This window comes from Oncorhynchus gorbuscha, linkage group LG25 (genome assembly GCF_021184085.1).
Source record: "Oncorhynchus gorbuscha isolate QuinsamMale2020 ecotype Even-year linkage group LG25, OgorEven_v1.0, whole genome shotgun sequence".
Taxonomy (NCBI): domain Eukaryota; kingdom Metazoa; phylum Chordata; class Actinopteri; order Salmoniformes; family Salmonidae; genus Oncorhynchus; species Oncorhynchus gorbuscha.
In genome coordinates, this window is record NC_060197.1 from 3,718,336 (window position 1) to 3,725,644 (window position 7,309).

The following is a 7,309-nucleotide window of genomic DNA, read 5'->3' on the forward strand; positions in this document are numbered from 1 at the left end:
AAGTAAAATGCAATAAATATTTACTCTGAGCTGCGCTTCGTTAGATTGGTTGTAGACAGAAGGCCTGGTTGCCCAGCAGGGATCTCTTGTCCTCTGAAGAATTTCTCTGGTGGTAACCTGGATACGTTGTAGTATCGTTATGTGTGTTAGACTGGATACTTCGTCCGTCCTTTCCTTGCCCACGTTCACAGCGGCTGCTGCTAACTCAACGGCTAGAAGGTATCACTTCTGGTGTACATAAGAGTTCAAAGTTCATACCAAGTTGCCATACCTTTATATTCTGGCTGGTATAGTCGAAATTCATCCTTTCGGCGTGTCGATCGTCACCTTTACATTGAACACGATGCTAATTTTGTTAGGTTATTATCTGAGCCCTTTAAACATAGCTCCGTCGTCCTCACGTCCTTGGAACAGAAAGTTGGATTTTCATCAACGGGCTTATATGTGAAGAGGTGAAGAGAATGGTGTTTCATATCATAGTTTACAACCAATGTCTGTTCACTTGGGCGGTGCCTCTGAGTGAGCAGAGTTTCTCTATGACAAACCGTTTTCTCATTTAAGAAGCTAAAATTGCATTTCATCTTTTTACAAATAGTTTCATATTTAAACATTTAAATTGCACAATAATTCCATGTGAATCTGATAACTAGAATGTGTCGACTTTCCAAGATACAGTTTATGTCATCCTGTCATTAGTAGTAATGTCTGTCTATGACAACAACTGATCTGAGATCATATTCATTAAGTACCAATGCATATTTTCAACTGGTTGGATTGCCGAAATATGATTCTGTTTCCCAGCTTTTGATGTTACCAGACTCTCTATGTTACAAAGGCTTTACAAGAGTCAACTCTATAAAGTAGAGAGAGTGAAAGGGGGAAAGGTATTTATGGGGGTCATAAACCTCCCCAACCGGCCAACGTCATGACAGCACCTAAAAGGGAAACATTTTAAGATATACTCGACTTTTCATCTTTACCCTCTACTATCATTTAAGTAACTGAATACATCTTTGAAAGTAGCTAAAGGTTTTGCTTTTTGGGGAGGGAAAACTGCAGGTAGGGTCCCTATACTTGCTAGGTCATGCCTGAACACATTTTTGGCGACAACATTCTGACAATCAATATGTTGTTGTGAGAAAAACGATCCAAAGACTTATGATGACAGCTAAGTTTGTGTGTGAACAAGTTCCTATTTTCCTACAGCACATACCAAGAACTTGCGTGAATGTGAGTGCCTATGTAATAATGAGACTGCACAAATAAACGGTTTCCACCCCCTGCACAGCGGTAGAGATCACTGGCAGTGTGTATCAGTATCTCATATGCTCTATCTCAGTGGGTGGGTGAACGGACACCGTAGACTTATATAATCAACGTTGGACACAGAAACAGACAGTCAGAGAGCCAGTGGGGTCTGTGGGGTCTGAGGTAGAAGCGACTGAGTGGACAGAAAGCTCCAGGTTTTCATGGGTCCCTGACCCCTATCAGATTCCACAGCCTCTCCTGACCCTTCCATAACTGTGCCGACGGCCCCTTGCCACCTGGTAACCCACCTCTTCTTTCTCACCCCTCCAGAGGTTCACGCAACTCAAGTCAACCCAGTTCTCTTGGCTCATCTTGGTTTTAGAAGCACTTGATGGTCGTTGCAATCCATACTTTTTGGTTCTTCCAGACTATGTTCTGATTTTCATAGTCTTCCTCAAGGCAGGACATGAATAGTCACATATGGTATCCTCCATTTTGAACTAATAGCTACAGTCTCACTACCAAGTCTGCAAATGCTGCTGGAATCGGTTTGAACTCAACAATAATTTATGACTGAACAGCATTAGAAGTGAAGTTTTTGAATGAACCCCCAAGTAAAGAAACAATCATGACATTCCAAACAAAACTCTTATCAAAGTATGGTCCACTGTAGAAGTTCAAAGATGCTAGCTATGGTAAGCCATGAAAATGCATAGTCACAATCATCTTTTTTTTTTTTTTTTTTTTACTCCTGAGCCCTTTTGTCAATTACATTTCTGCATAGAATTTTACTGTATCGTGCTTATCAGTCTTTCTACAATAAAATAGAAAAAAGAAGTGGATAATGTAGCTTATATTAGAGTTTACTAGAGTTTAAATATGGCTGAAAGTGGGTTTAGGTCCCACCTGGCGTGTGGAAAGGAGGCAGGGTGGAGTGTCTGTGTGTGTCAGGAGCTCCGAGTGTGATGGCCTTGTGAGTAAAGTCCATAGAATCTCCTCTTGAAAACCATGAAGGTCAGAAACCAAGGAGAAGAAGAAACAACAAAGATGGGAACATGTCTTACATGGGTCAACCTGAAGACACTAGGAGGTTGAAACAGTCTACACTGGGAGGTTGAAACAGTCTACACTGGGAGGTTTAAACAGTCTCCACTGGGAGGTTCAAACAGTCTCCACTAGGAGGTTCAAACAGTCTACACTGGGAGGTTCAAACAGTCTACAATTCAAACATTCACAGTTTACACTGGGAAATTCAATCTCTGGGAGGTTCAATCAGTTTACACTGGGAGGTTCATTTTGGGAAAACAGTTACACTGGGAGGTTCGGATATACTATTCACACATCTGTCATTTTGAATCTGCAGCATGCCATGTTTTATGTAGGAAGTTGGTCATATTTTTTGGATGCAATTCACATTACTATGATTATTATTGTCCATTTACATTTCTTCACGTTTCTCAACAATAAAACATTAAATTGTCTTTTTTGTCACAATCCATCACCCACGTTACACAATTACTTTAACATTTATCATTAGAACTGTTGTGCAAACCACAAAGCAACCTTTTAAATGTTTTCTGTTCATATTTTGGAAGCAAAGTGAGCACTTAATATGGTTCAGATTGAATTACGGCATTAGACACTAAGTTTAGAGCATCATTGTTTTATACATAGATTTTTTTTTAGACAGGAAATGAATCCAACATGCCAATGTTCAGCTCTAGTAACACACTCACACAATTTACCCATGTCGGCTTGTCAACACGTCTTTTCCAAGAAAAGTTTGTCTACTCTAAAGGATTGTACTGCTCAAATAAAATAAAAGAGTTGTTCAACAAAAAAATGACATGTAAGCAATGAGAGAACAGGAAGTGTTGTGGATTGAAATGTGTTCAGAAGTGATTTGAAACTAAACCCAGACTAATGTGGTGCTGTTCCATTCTGTCTGATGTGGTTAGACACTGTCTGACTCTGTTGAAGAAAAGAGCACTAACCATTTGCAATGAGGAACTATTGGTCTACTAGTTGTAGAAATAGTAGTAGTCCGGTCTGATGTTTACGCCACCATTTTAGCCACTGTGCTGAAAAATGTGCTTGATTAACATCACAACATCACAACACCACATTTTCTTCCTCCTCCCAGAAGACACTTGAAAACACCTCTTACAGTTCTTCATGATATTTTTTTTATTTTTTATCTTCTCAAATGCTGATGCTATTTCAGACAGGAAGATGTGTCATAATGCCCACCTCATATTGTCCCCTTAACCTCCTGTCCTCCACAGGAAATTGTCATGGAGATGGTATTTCACAGTACTTCCGGCATGGTGTACTGCGACAATGCTGTTGAGCAAAGTGACCAAAATCATGCAACAACGACTGGAAGACAGGAACTTTGAATGCCGTTGCAGTGGCAGAGGGAAAACAGTGCACTCATCTGTAAGTAGACCGAGTCTGCATGTTTTCTTCACAGCCTTGTTTCTTTCATGCTCTACCACTTGTTGAGTGTATCACTTCTGTGTACACCTCAGCGTATGCTGTTGGATATTTGCAAGTCTTAGAGTACTTTCTCTAACACTTACAAAGAGTTAGGCCAATGTATTAGTGGTCTAATTGAGTCTCATCTTAAGCCTGTCTTTCTAGTGTCGTCTTATGCCTGTCTTTCTAGTGTCGTCTTAAGCCTGTCTTTCTAGTGTCGTCTTAAGCCTGTCGTTCTAGTGTCTTCTTAAGCTTGTCTTTCTAGTGTCGTCTTAAGCCTGTCCGTCTGTCTCTCATTGAGTCTCATTGTACGCCTCTCTATCTCTCTCTCTCTCTCTCTCTCTCTCTCTCTCTCTCTGTCTGTCTGTCTGTCTGTCTGTCTGTCTGTCTGTCTGTCTGTCTGTCTGTCTGTCTGTCTGTCTGTCTGTCTGTCTGTCTGTCTGTCTGTCTGTCTGTCTGTCTGTCTGTCTGTCTGTCTGTCTGTCTGTCTGTCTGTCTGTCTGTCTGTCTGTCTGTCTGTCTGTCTGTCTGTCTGTCTGTCTGTCTGTCTGTGTCTCATTGAGTCTTGAGTCATTGAGTCTCATTGTCAGTGGTGTAGTGGTGCTTGGAGAAGTGGGTATACTCTAATTTTGCCTAACATTTTCCTATAGTTGTTTAATGTTTTCACTCTCAAAATTACACTTTTTAATAGAAAAACTTCAGAAATGTGAAGTTTGAAGTCTATAACCGGCTACTGATGTCTTTCAATTCTGTGAGCTGCTCCATGCGTCAACAACCAGTTGAGAGCTATGTGCTCTTGCTGCCTGATATTCTGCTAAAACTAGCAATGTGTACAGTGTGAATGTGAATAGCCTATATTCACATACTTTGCGATTGTGTAGGCTACTTTGTGCATGATTTCACAATCGTACTACATAATTGATATGGTGTTTACCTTCACTATACTACTTTGATACACATTAGTGCGGATTAAGAAGTAATATGCAATTCCCACTGAAAAGAAAGTGGGTATACGTCGTATAGCCCCCACTACACCAATGCTCATCGTAAATCTGTCTCTCTATCTCTCTGTCTTTCCCCACCTAAGGACATCGTGTCCCAGCGTGGGCTGCAGAGAATGTTGCGACTGACGTGCCTTGATTAGTTGTGTGTGTACATGTGTGTGTATACGCTTGTGTGAGTATATGTCTGTGTGTCTGGCCACCCTTCCCGCTCCTGATCCCCTTAATCCTCTCAGACACCATGGCTCAAACAGCCCTGCATTCCCGCGGCAACACCATTTCCCTGAGTTTCCCGTCCGGATTGAACCCAAACCACCCCCCACCACCCCGGCCTCCACCTCCCCTCGCTCCCTCCCTCCACCCCTCCATCCCATCACATCACACACTGATGCAGAGATGTCAGCGGGTTCACTGCGATGCAGGAGGGCGATCCCATCCCAGGAAATCTTCATGGAAAGTTTCGAAGAGCCTTAGAGGGAGTGGCCTACTCTTACCCAGGCCCCTCGGGGCAGTGATCCCCCCCAATTTGTGCTGCTGTTATAAAGAATGCACCTCTAAACCACTTTCCCACCACTAAGAGGATTACCAAGGTAATGCTTCATATCAAAAAGATGCTACGGCCGATCTAGCCGCTGGGAGGCTGAATTTAATTATAAATATAGAAGATTGGTGTCAGACTTTTCGAACTGGACATGGACGCCACTGTCCTGTACTGTGATGAAAACCTAATGTAATATGTCCACGTGACGGTCAAGACCATGTTGCAAACCATGTCAGTCCACAAACGTAACTGATACTGTAGTAATCACTGTAAAAACACTTTAGCCTGCATAAGTATACCTTTTCAAATCACCCTAGTTTAGGTCACATGCTGGGAGAGATAAGATGGATGGAAGCAAATGACAGTTATTAGCATAGAAATTGAACAGGATGGAAATGAATATTGAATATAGGATGCTTAGCCCTGAAGTCAACAGTCAAAAAGTCTAAATGTGTTCTATAATGTCCATGACCTAATGTACAGACCTTAACATTATCAATATACTACACATTGTTTTTAAAACTCTTTACTGTATTGCTGTTAAGTATCGACAACCAGTTGGTCCATTCTGAAAATCAAACTTTTCCACTGCGTCAAATAATTCTGCCTTAATTTTAGCCGTCATCCCACATGACAGAAAGTACAGTAGTGTTGGTGTTGTGGGTCCCCTCATGCTTTGGTTTTCCACTCTTTGTGATGGTGTTGATGTAGGCAATGTTTACGCACTGTCTCCTGGCCGGCACAGACATCATGTCCGATTAGGATCAACGTGTGTGTGTGTGTGTGTGTGTGTGTGTGTGTGTGTGTGTGTGTGTGTGTGTGTGTGTGTGTGTGTGTGTGTGTGTGTGTGTGTGTGTGTGTGTGTGTGTGTGTGTGTGTGTGTGTGTGTGTGCGTGCGCGTGCGTGCGTGCGTGCGTGCGTGCGTGCGTGCGTGCGTGCGTGCGTGCGTGCGTGCGTGCGTGCGTGCGTGCGTGTGTGTGTGTGTGTGTGTGAGATACCAAACAAAACTCACTTCCTCTTTAGGATCAACTGGTGCGTGCATGTGTGTATGTGTGTGTATGTGTGTGTATATGTGTGTGTGTGTGTCATACCAAAACAAAACTCACTTCCTCTTTGGCGACATGTTTGCCTTTCAGTCTGATGGTTACTAGCCCTTTGTGTCTCCAATGTGGAATGGCACACTCACTAACCTACTTTCTCCCCTCTAAACATGACAAACTTGACAAACGGTGTTCAAAGTAGTACATCCTAAATGCCCAACCTCATCACCTCATCACCTCATCACCTCATCACTGAAATGTACATGTTTTGGAAAGCATTGCTTCGGTCACCTGCAAATTAAATCAATGCTATGTCTGTTGTAGAATTATTTTAAAAATAATGAACATTTTACATAACAATTTGAGCTTCTACTTTTAAAAATCCACCTTTCCAGAAAGTCTCTCACCGTTGCCACTTGCTATAGATCACCTTCTGCCCCCAGCTGTGCCCTGGACACCATATGTGAATTGATTGCCCCCCAACTATCTTCAGAGCTCGTGCTGTTAGGTGACCTAAACTGGGACATGCTTAACACCCCGACCATCCTACAATCTAAGCTTGAAGCCCTCAATCTCACACAAATTATCAATGAACCTACCAAGTATACATTCTGTATACTTCTGGCCCTTCCGTGGACACTGTGTTAACTATCTTCAGATGAGCTTCAATGCCATACAACTCTCCTTCCGTGGCCTCCAACTGCTCTTAAACCGATCACTGCTCGCCTGTCCAGCAACACTACTCTGGACGGCTCTGACTTAGAATACGTGGACAACTACAAATACCTAGGTGTCTGGTTAGACTGTAAACTCTCCTCCCAGACTCACATTAAGCATCTCCAATCCAAAATTAAATCTAGAATTGGCTTCCTATATCGCAACAACGCATCCTTCACTCATGCTTCCAAACATACCCTCGTAAAACCGACCATCCTACCGATCCTCAACTTCGGTGGTGTCATCTATAAAATAGCCTCCTTAACTCTACTCAACAAACTAGA